The sequence below is a fragment of the Geospiza fortis genome, unplaced genomic scaffold (genome assembly GCF_000277835.1).
Source record: "Geospiza fortis unplaced genomic scaffold, GeoFor_1.0 scaffold166, whole genome shotgun sequence".
NCBI classification, from domain to species: Eukaryota; Metazoa; Chordata; class Aves; order Passeriformes; family Thraupidae; genus Geospiza; species Geospiza fortis.
In genome coordinates, this window is record NW_005054310.1 from 389347 (window position 1) to 402070 (window position 12724).

Below are 12724 nucleotides of genomic sequence, written 5' to 3' on the forward strand. Positions count from 1 at the left end.
AACCCCTGAGCCACCCAATCTGACAGTGCCATTTTCAACATTCACTAATCAGTAATAAGTAACATTTCTGATAAAAGCAGAGCTGAAACTACATGTTTATGCATATATTTATAGAGAGAGTCTTTAGCCACCCCTGATACAAAGTGTATTAATTCCTCAATGTGAATCATAATTATATTAGGTACCCAGTAGAATTGAATTTAATGTGATTTAATTTAACTATTTAAAAATTTCAGGCCAAAGATTCTCTGGAAAGGGTTGTCTAATCCAGCAATTAGATTAGCTGTTTCACTCATTTTACTTTCATTAAAATGCACATTTATTATCTAAGAAATCAGAGTACAATACTAAAAAACATTTGACATTTATTTGTGCTTTTATTAATTTGTGGTTTAATTGCATTTATGACAGATAATTGTATATTTTCTAACTATGTGGTAGTCATGATACAAGAAACAAAAAGTGGCACCACCATTGTGTTGTCATCTTCCTTTACCCAAAAACTATGAGCACCACCCAATTCCTTGAATGACAGAGCCCAAGACCAAAATTCAGTCTGTGGTTGAGGAATGAGAACAGAAGAGAATTTCCCCATAGTACCATGGAATGGACTCTCATTCACAAAGCACCAGGTGCAGGTTGTTCTGTGCATTCCCTCCTACCACATTTCAAGTATCTGGCAGCCTTCCAGGGGACATGGTGAGCGCTTTGGATGACTACAGGATGAAGAACTTGGCGCTATCTATTGCTTTGATCAGTCTTTTTTTTTCTTCTAGACAGTTTGGCTGGTGCTAGACCTCTGCCTACCTGCAGATATGGATATGAAGAAGAACATATTCATGGATATGAAGAACAGGGAAAAAAAAGTACTGCCCTGGCTTTATAATGTGATCAAATAAGGCTGAGGTATAAACACATAAGTTACTGCATTATGTGCTTCAGACCTCTAAATTGGTAATATTCAGGGTAATATTAATTAATTAAACTCACTGGAAATTTAATAAAAAGTCGTCTAAGAAAGAAATGTAACTCATTTGTGCAAAACCAAAATTCTATACAACAAAACTGTCCTAAAATAAGCATAAATATATGCAAATATGAAACATTACTGAATTGTTCCATTATTAGAATACCTTCTCAGTTCCTAATATGAAAAAGAATCTTTAAAACAAGCAGACTAGAATGCAATTAAGAAGCATCAATATGAATGATGTGCCTCCAGTTTGCTTCACTGCCCGTTAAATCAAGTTTAGTATTGTAAGCTGATGGAAGAAACAAGAGCAGTCTGAAAAAGAAGTAACTGGGAATGCATGACTCATGAATGAGAAGTAGATTCCACCACAGTGTTGTCAAATACAGCATTCTGTTGATAAATGGAGATGAATTCCTGGTTTCCTTTTTGTGCCTTTTCTTCAACCTTCTATTCTGTCTATGGGGCATGGTTTGTTTTTCCTGACAGTTTGAGATTTCTGAGCTACTGTGTTATAGTGCCAGCACACACTGTGCACAGTAAGTGAACAAGAAACAATCTGGCTGTTGTTTCGTGCTTCGCACATAGCAATTTTCTTCCCATGACTGTATTTTAGATCCTAGTACCAGATGCCTGCTTTTAGGAAGCTAAATGTTTCTGTCCTGATTTTATGTGTCTAAGATTACAATTCTGATGATAAATCAAAATTGTCATCCAATTAAAATAACAAATTATGCAAATAATCAGAATGTGTCACAGTACTACTTCCATAAATTAGAATTAAAACAATTGCTGTATCTATTTATTACTGACCTTGGCTTTCTGAAGAATGGGCTTCCAATATTGAATGGGTTCATCAAGGTGAAGTTCATTCAACTGAATTTAAATCAAGGAGAAATTGAAAGCAATTTTCATAAATTGTACTTCATTATTATCTAGCATTAAAATAATAACACTTCAACAAATCTTTTATATTTAACACAGATTAGGTAACAAGAGTAACAGATTTGCTTCTCTCACTTACTCTATTTAGATATCCATCAGCTAAGAATAACTGGAAGCAAAATTTCCAACAGCAGATTTCAGATCTTTTACGAGATAGGAATGATATCATGTAAAGAGATGCTTGGACCGAACAGTGCTATGAATGATATGCCATATGCAATTAATGATACATTTCATTTTGTTTTAATAGGCTATTTACTGCATGATCTTCTTTTGTTATAAATTATCACAGCTCTATTGAAGTCAGTGAAGCCTGTTTATATCAGCTAAATCTCTTCTCCTTACTGGTGGATAATTAATATTGCTTTTTAATATTTAGTAGAAAAATATGTTGAGGGGCATGAGGAAAAGAACAGGCAAATAAATATTAGGACTGCTTTGGGATTTTTGCAAGAGATGTTGAATGCTAACATTTGTGCAGAAAAATAAAAGCAGAAATCTCATTATAATTGGTTTACAAGACATTCTGGATACTTCATTTCAAGATCTTTAAATCAACTCCCAAGAAAAAAGGGGAGAAGGGAAAGAAGTAGTAATGAAAATGAGCCGTGCATAAAAGTAGCCTTGATCACACATGTGAGGTAAAATGACTAATTACCTAGTCTAGAGATTATTTAAGATCAGCCTGATTCTGCAATAATGACCATTCTTAAACACTGGATTACATAAAATAATCCTGAATAATCCAATTTAATTACTCGTACTTTTGTCTCTTCAAGAATGCGACAACTTCATTCGTAAATCCTTAATGAAGAACATCCGCTGCTCACATACACCAGCATTCATTGCTCAGTGTCGTTACTGAAGGAATATGTTCCTTCTCTCCTATCCTAGCAGACCACTCTGTTTAAATTGCTGAAAAAACCAGAAGCCATAGTGACCTTTACACAATAATTAAACGTGATAATTCTGGATTATCTCTTAATTAAAACAGAGCTTTGAAACACCCTTTGTGATTCTATCAACAACTGATTCCAGATAATCTGAGGATAAAGCAATTAATCTTTCTTTTTGATTGCTTTCCTGATCCGTTTTCTGAAAGCAGGTATTAACTTTGTTTGCCTTCATCATCATCATCTGTCTGAGCATTTGAACTTAGTTTTACTTATGGGTGTATTCTCATATTTTCCATTGATTGAGCACTTTTTCAAGCTCTTTCTGTCATTCAATATGGGTTTTCATACAAGCAGTAGCTCCACACTAGCCATGTGGGGTTTTTCCTGGTTAAACTCTTTGGTTAGTTATTTCCTGAGAATAGACATATTTTGATCTTGCAGTTTCAAAGGTCTGCTATATAGGCTCATTAGTCTCTGTATTCAGTGTCATAATATCTGAATAGCTACTGTCAATCAGTCAAAAAGTAGTGGTAGATTTTGGAAAGGACAGAACATGTTAAGGAAATTGGAGCTGAAGCAAAATTTTACTTCACATTATTATTTTAATTGACCTGTTTAATTAATGGAAAACCCCACAGAATTACTTTAAACCCCTGGAGATCAATATCCTCCCTTTTACATTCTGTATTACCTCATTTTGGGAAACAAAGTCTGCCATAGAATTGGCCTTAATGGATGTAAAGGTTTTGTAATAGTTTGGAAAACAAGATTTATTTAAAACCATTTCTGAAGAGGCTTACACATGTATTAGTGCTTTATTTCTCTTTCATCCCTATTAATCTCTATGGGGGTTGCTCATAAGGGCCAACATTACCCCAACAAGGCCAATCTCTCCCTGTATATTCAATCCAAGAAGGTGGAGGGCCCTGTAGAAGAGATACGTCAGGTCTATCTTTCCCAATTAAATTGTAGCAAGAGTGTAGGAAGTTTTATATCACCCTCTGTGAATATCCTTCTCCAAAATTTTCCCATGTAAAAATAGCTATAACAAATTCAGGCTGTTTCCTGTAAACTATAAAATAATTACAACAGCCATTTGTCTTTCTTTTCATATATTTCATGTTATCCAGAAACATATTAACACTGAAACTGCAGTTGATTATTAACAGATATGTTGCAGGAACAGATAAAGTTTCATAATGAGCTGGAATGAACTGAGTTATACCAAACCAAGTTCAAGACTATTAAAGAGGATACATAGAAATTACTGCTCTATCAGCAGTCATAGGTAGAAAGTATTTTGTATTACAACTTTTCATTAAAACAGACTTGTCAAAATGGTACATGAATATTCTTGATGGTAAAAGGAAATGGAAATTTTGTTTACATTAATAAAGAATTTATAATACTTACACCTTGAAAGCTCCCATCTTTAAGGGATTCCTTGATTTTAACATAAATGTCTTTATTAAATCTTTTGTCAAGATAAGAGCAATATGTGGCCCAGTAAAAATCTGCTAAATAAGTCTGCATTTAGGTGCATTTCTGATTATTATCACCAGGGAATAAAATGGAGAAATTATCGTATTTGATATTGAATTTTTGCACATGAAACACCTGAAGAGTTTGTGGACTGCTAAGAGTAACTGAAACACATGACAGTATTGTAGATTTTTGTGCATTAGAAGTGTTACGGCACCACCGAAATCAGCCTATGATTCCAATGGAATACTTACCACATTCTGAACTCCGCTATCTTGGACATAAAAGAAGAGAAGATATTGTGCTTATCTCTCAACAGTTACATTTTCATGTGTGGAAAGAAATAATTTAAAGTTCAGTATTACATGGTCCTTCAATGAAATGCTTATTGCAGAACTGTAAACATTGCCAATGTTTGTTTAATAGTGATTTTGGTATGTATATCAATAAAAACAATTAACTTTACCTACAAAAGTGAGGTTTTCCTTTTTTCTTCTACTTTAGCAGGACTAGAATTTGCTGCTGGTTCCAATTTTCCTTTGCAAGGAAATCCCATTGACTGTGTTTTCTTCAGAATGACAAGGAGGCATTTGAACACTTCTCTCTCTTCTAATTAGTGTCTGCAAACTCCTGAGACAAGACATTGTATTTTGTGTGTGTGTGAAGAGTAACAAAATCTTGCTAAGGTGTGAAACCACGGCATTTCCCTTTCTGCCTCTCTGCAGAGCAATGGCCTTTTACTGCCCCTACCTTGGGCTAGAGGAAGAAACCCAATTGAATCAGGAAACTGAACCAGGAGTATCTAAAGAGTGATGAAATATGAACAATATGAAATTGTTACTCAGTTCGGATTGTCCTAAACTGATGGCTGATGACTCTCTCTTCTCCTAAGAGGCCAGTTCATGGGTTTGTAAGAGCACGGTCCAACACTACTGAAGTCAATAAAAACACAATAATTTAATCCAAAAGGATGGAAATTGAGCTCAAAGAGAGAAAAGAGTTATCATGCTGCTTGACTGTTATTTTTCCTGCTCCCAAAGAAAATGTTTCTCCTTCAAGAATAAAGAACGTGGGAGGATAGCGTAACTCTAGTGTGTCTAGAAATTTGGAAGCCTTGAAAGAAAAGGAGACACAATGAGCCACAGGAGATCCACAGCTCAAAGCAGATATCTGGAGATGTAATACTCTCAAAGCATTCATTCAGCAAGGCTCAGAAACTCTGCTGCATTTTCAGCTCAAAGTGTATGTACATGTATATGCACATGATTAATGCTCTACTTGACATATCTCATATTATAACCATACTGTGAAGTTCCTCTTGTCTCACCAGCCACAACAAAGGAAGTTGCTGAGCAGTACCCAGACTACCATCTGAAAAGAATTTGAAAAGAATGAGACAGTGAATGCAAAAAATGGCACTTGCTTTATTTTCTGACTTCAGATGGTAAGTAAAGTAGTCTGTGCCATCTGCTGAACAATTTGCCTCCACACTGTCTTGTCTGCCACTTGTTTAACATGTAATGTTATATGTCACTGTGACAGGAGTGCAACATTAACAGCCCCTAACAGGGTATGTCTCTCAATGGGATGACAGCTGACGCCGACTCTGCCTCTGAAACATCGCCAGTTTCAGTTCTATCCTCCAGACTCATTTCTCAAGATTATTAATGATAGTTTGAGACTGAATTTGCAGCACACTGAGTTTAGCTCCTGACAATTACTCCCTGTCCTTTCCAGAAGGGAGGCCTGTGGGTGTTATGACAATATCATTTTATTATTTTAGCTCACATCTTTTTTCCTTGCTGTTTTTTATCACACTCACTCTGTCATCCTCTCTGCCTTTTTATGGGAATTTTTGTTTTAATTTAACACTGCCTCCTTGTAAAAAAACCTCAAGAGCCTATGCTAAATATCTTCCTTCTCTGCCATCCCTACTTTTGACACATGGTCACACTGAGGAATCACTGCGGCAGGGTAGAATTTTTGGACAATGGGTGGCTGCTTCAAGTTATGCCTGCTATTTTTCCAGAGCACTAAATTTGAGGCTGAAGCTATGTCATACATACTTCAAACTGGAAGTATCCCCAGACACTTCAAACAGAAAACTATCTATGATCACTAGCTGTTTACTAGAACAACTGTCACAGTTCCTAGCTTTATCACTTTTGTATGCTTCTGTCAGACCTGGGTCTCGTATTAAATTTTATGGGTCTTTTCACAAGTAGAGCCAGAAACAAATGAAAATTTTCAAAAAATAACTACTGATAAGTTTGCAGGTCCAGCAGCATTTAAAACATTTCATGCTTTCTCTCTTTGAAAATGTGATTTGCGGTCCTGTTAAAATAGAGTATTTTATATAGTTGGAACAAACCATGGGAGCAACTTCATTAAAAAAACAGTTATAGAGAGGTTATTGAAACAAAAGTAGCCCTAGCACTGGTAAGGCTTATGAGCCTCCAGCATGGCAATGCATTAACATGTCTTTATGGCTTCCAGGCCAGACCTGGCTTCCATTCAGACAGCTCAGTGTGCAAGCAGATCAAACGCGTGACTGTCTGCACCCGTCTGCACAGACAAAGCCTCGGCTGCTTTCTCTGGCTCATCCTGCTCAGGCTGGTTTTGATGCTCCCCAAAGAAAACACACTAAAGACATTAAAAGTATTTATGTGTGCTCTCCTAAGGCCCCAAAAGCTAAGTGCTGGTGGTCAGCAGGGCTTCCATCTCTTTTCTTGTGGAAAAGACTCTGCTAAGTAATCAGACCATAAGCTGAATGCTCATTTGATTACATAGCACACACAAGCAAGAAATTACCAGTGACTGATAAAGGCTCAATATTAGCTTTACTAAAGAATGTGCAATCTTGCTGAATTTTACTTACAAATGGAATTATCTACACTTTTTAACTCACTGTAAGAACAGCTCAGGTTTGATCTGGAAGCAGTAGTCAGAACTGAGTGTAACACAAATCAGCCCCATGATAAGACATGCTTCCTAATAAAAGCAGTGCATTTTTTTCATTTCCCAAACTGAAGGAAAAGTCAATGATCTTTATTTTATCAAGAGGGCTCATCACCACACACTACTATCACACCATGTCTGAACAGCAACAAAATGCTCCTTTGTCCTCTTGCGGAATCACCATCCCTTACGGAAGTGTTTACTAATGCTAAACATGCTTCTCCATCTCAACCACAGAGACTAGCAAAAGTTATACTTGGCTTTCTTCAGTGGAAAGAGTCAAGTTTCAGGTCAAACTAGCCAATATTCATAAGTTTTCAGATATTTATATCTAGCATGTAAAATGTTTACATAAAGCCCTTGACAAAAATCACGGTATACAGTTTTGCTTTTCTGGCACAACAGAGCACTTCAAAGCAAGGATAAATCTTGCACAATCATTAGATAACATTTTTACATGGGCTGGTCTGAAAGACTTTTATAGATTTTCATATAGTAAAGGTCCAAAGCCCTCACTGGCTTTCACTCTAAGATACTATTTTACATTTTTGTGTCAAATATGCCCAGCATAAGCAGAGAATAGGACAGTTAATGATAGTAAAAAACCCCAACTATTAGAAAAATAACTACAAAGCAGATTTTAATTATAAATTTAAGTAATTCACATACATTTGTACTGTCTTGCCCCCTGGGATGAAAATAAAAATGAGCAACAGGTCAGTATTTCAGGTCAGTGGATGAAATTCCAGAACATACTCAGATACTATTGTAAAAAAAGTCATAAAAAAAGCACAGATAACACAGTAGTGTTGCCAAAGCTTAAAGCTATATGTAATAAACATAATATTAAATTCCAATGATCCATGCTCCCATTGAGTCTATAATTTTGCACCTCCCAAGCAGCTGCATAAAATAAGGAGATCCCCATTTGTTATGATTCTAAATAATTTTGGATACAGTAAGAAGAAAGATACAATGTCAAGATACTCTATTTCTGGGTGGCCAGTTTCTAGTTCACTGCTTTTGATGGTTTGTTCCTTGATGTCAGTTTCAAAATATGGTTTCGTTTATTGGAAGACTTTTGTTATAGTATTTTACACTGATCTCATGACCCCCCTTGATCTCCGGGAATCCCATATTGCAGCAGGAAGTGGGTAACTGAGCAAGCAACTACTGCACAGAACCTTGAACATAACACTTTAAAGCAGTAAACTTCACAGGGATTCTCTCTTTCCAAGAAGAATTAAGACAGAGTGCCTTCTCAGCTGTGGTTTCTAAAAACTTTGTGATCTTTGGTACAAGAATAGGGGGCTAACCTCATTATCTTTCAAAATTCCTAGACACATAATTGCATCTTGCTGGCTTACATTTCTCTGGCAGATGCAATTGGATTTAGTACTGTTTCTCATTGACAAACGCCTTTGAGCTTCAGTTGCTCTGAAGTGTTAAATACTGCTTTGTTTTGCTTCAAAGGCATTTCTGCCATGGGAAAACTATCACTTTATGACCCTTCTGTATGTTGCAGGAGTGATGGGACATTAAAATATTCTGATAGCCTCAGGAAAAGGTATTGAGGAATACACCAGTATTAATAAAATAGTGAGTGGTGTCTTAAACCTTCCCTTATATCAAAGCTCCTAATGTGACATTGAAACCTATAGAACACACAGTACATGAGGAGACTGCCAGCTTACCATACAAGGAATGGAAGTTTTAAAAATTCAAATACACAACAATTACACTGCATGAAATTTTCCTTCACTGCTTGAAATCAGGTCCAAAATACCTTATGGCATATACCCTAAAACTACACATCCAGATTTCAAATCTCAGAAGAAAAACTTGCTAGCAGAACTGAACCTCTTTACATTAGAAAAACATGCCTGTGAAGTGCAGAACTAATGAGGCCTGGTTTCCTTTGGGTTGTGCCTCATGGAAAGACCCCCTAATGTCCAAAAAGGTGCAAATGCTTGTTTTCCAACACTGAAGTGCTTACTCTCCAATCTGGATTTGCTTTCAACATTTGTCTCCCCAAACAGACTGAGGGAGGGGGAGGATGGGGGAAAGCACAATAACAGAATCTTTTTTTCCCATATCGAGCTGCCTATTTTGTGGCTACTAACAGTGCAACTACATGTACGTCACTCTTGATAGAATTTGGCCAAGAAAGATCACCAGGTGGTAAGAGCAGGATAGACAGACATCAGGTAAACCTCATCTCACTAAAAGAGAAGTCAAAGTTCATCCATATCCTTGTATTTCCAGGCAAATCTTTTCAAAGTCTTCTACTTGATGCTGGTCTTCCTTAACCACTGTTTCTGTTTAGAAAGCCATTCTTCATCATACTGATCACATCATCACAATTGATCCAAGAGTGCGCAAGGAAACAGCCTCTTCAAGAGGTAAACGTTTACTTAAACTACTAGTGCAAAACTACTAGTGAGACAAGAAAGCTAAACTGCATGCATACCAGTTGATAAAGGGGTTTTTCTACCGGACTTTGGGTAAAAAACACCTCGTTAAGTTCAATTTATGGAGGGTTTTTCTGCTTTCTTTCAAACACCTGTGTATCATGTTTTTTATTCTCCTCTCTCTTTCCATTGCTTTATATTCCTGTCAGCATTTGATAGTCTTTGTTTAGGCAAGTTCTCTTGCTCTGGGGAAATGCAATTCCTTCATTACTTTAAAAACAAGGCAGCAACAATGGAAGATGTCATCAAACTTTTAAATGTGGAAACTCAAAAGCAGGTTAATCACAAAGAAAATAAAATCTATTCTGTCAAAATAATGGTTTAGACTCCTCTGTTAGAGGCTTCTGAAGTAGAAGTACAAGTAAATTTTATTATTAAATGTTTGAAATTAATTAACTATAATGAAATGGAACAGCATAATGATTAGTAATTTTGGTATTTTGAAGTAATAGAGCATAAACTTCTTAAGGAAACATATTTATTGAGCAATTTTAAATTGAGAATGTTTTCAAAACATAACAGCTTAGAAATAGATTGCCTCTCAGCCAACTGAATAATTCTGTCAAAGTCAAGAGCACTTGGGGAAAAATCTTTCAAGGGAGCATGAACAGTTTAAAAATACACTAAGCAGAAAGCATGACAAAATTTCTCAGTAATGTTAAAAGCTAAATGAAACATTAAAAATGAAGCATCAATATCTCATATGTGCCAAAACTCAACTAGACAACATCAGACAGCTGGAATTAGGAAAAATGTAGACTATTTAACTCTTTAGAATGCAAGTGCTATCCATATTCAAGAACACTGAGATGTTGCACTCTTTGTTATGGGGACAGACAACAGTGAGTCATGTCAGCTCTCTTGATATTCAAAATTAACTGGCCTGGTGTCCTTGAAACAGGAAACAGAAGTGAGGCTGTTAAACATCAGTGCTAGTGTTATCACTGAGATAAAACCATGTTGTAACTATGAAAAAAATTCATCTTCAGCTCAGAATTAACCTTTGTAAATTACCCTCAAACTGAATTGATTATTTGGAAAGTCCTAAGCACAAAAAATTTAAAATATCATTATGAATTCTGAATTATGTGTAGTTGTGTGAAAACAGGTATCTTTAAATCACACAAGAGAAGTAGACCTGTGGGTGAAATCAGACCAGCTCTCACCATGAAACAAACACTTTTCCTTAAGGTTAATTCTATCAGACTCACCTTTGTTGCAAAGCTACAGCTCCAGAGCATATTTATCTAGTACCAAAAATAACTAGCGGGCACTCCAGCTCTTTGAATGGCCAACTTTAGTCAGAACTATCTTGAGTCCAAGCATAAAAAAACCAGGAAACCTCTTTTGAAACTTTAGTGCTGCAAGACACAGTGACAAGTAATATTAGTGTCTCTAACCCACTGTATAAAGGTAATTAAAACTAGCAATTTCCTTTCTCATCACTTTGCAGGATTAATGAAACAAGGTTTAGCAAATATAGAATCAAACACAGAGCTGGTAGCTCTTCAGTTTGGCAAGTGTTTGTCATCACTGGTTCATCTGTAGTGAATAAAAGATAGTATTAAGTTTGTGTGGGTTTTTTCTTTAAGGGCTTACTTGGAAATAAATCTATGTCCTGTTTAACAACACTCATTCTTTAGCATGCTTTCCATTTTAAGCTTGCAGTAACAAAAAAAATTATTGCTCTTCATGATTGTTACCTGTTATGAGGAATAAATGTCATGATAAATAACAAGAAAAACCTGGGGTCTTTGGGTTCAGTTCTGTGCCTTAGTCAGTAGTGGCACCCTAAGATTTTTCTAGATATGGAAGTGTAATGTGTGGGCATTGTTATAGAATGCAACAAATGTGGGATTAATTTTTCATGTGATAGACAGCTGGCTTTCAAAAAGCTTATACATCTAATCCTTATTACAGCACTGGATTGAAAACCAGATCCGATATAAAGGTCATTTCTGTTGTGTTTCTGAAAGACATTCTGATGTGATATCCTCTGTCCCTGATGCGTCCTTTTCCTCCTGATGGATTGCATTAGATGCACTAGCTTTTCTTTGACCAGTTTCAAACGATCTGTGTATTTCAGTCAGTGTTCTGCTATGCTCGTGGCTTTCCCAGACACACCACTGCTTGTCCTATTTCATCTCAATGGATTTCATTGAGTTCACCTAAAAGGGAGGTGATCATATTACAATTTGGTTTTCCTAGTCCTCTTTTTTATGCAGAAAATACTTTTATTGTTTTGCTCCTAAGCATTATGTTTTTTAAAGGATTAGCAATTACCAGTTCTGGAGTGAGTGCTGTGATAGATTACTTTAAGGCAGGGCCTATCAATAGATCCAATCATTCTGGCTTCTCAGATGGAATAATTGTCCTCATTCATGTGCTGTAAGCATGAAAGACATCAACTGGTACAATTATAGAAGCAGCTTCAACAAAATGAACTTGTCATTTTGCTTTGTTAACACCCTCAAATATAATTCTAGGTCAGCCTAGGATCCAGCTGTATCACTTCCAGTCGTGTTAACTTGTACTTCACCAAAAAGTAGATTTTTGCTTTCAGCATGGATAATACTACATGAGTTACTGTAGATCAGCTGACATACAGTAAACATCCATGATAAAAAAATGTTTAGACACATCAAGTGTAAGGTGACTTGCCTTAAATTCAACTTCTTACATTGTTGCTTAATTAAATTAAATTAGCCCATCCTTGCAGTGACTGTTGATGGTGACTGAACCCCAGCTGGAAAATATCCTGTAATAGCCACAACAGTTTAAAGGCAAAGTTGAGAAGATGAGAGGTAATCTACATAAACAAAAACAATTAACCCTTCCAACAGTTCTTTGAAAAGGTAGAGTTCATCAAAACAAAATCAATGTCAAAACTGAAGATTAGGTAAGATTAAAATATTGCATTTTAAATTCAAAAGAGAACCCTCTCCAACAAGCTGCATGATTAATTATTTTTATAAAGCAAGTTTACTGCTCCAGTCAATTGA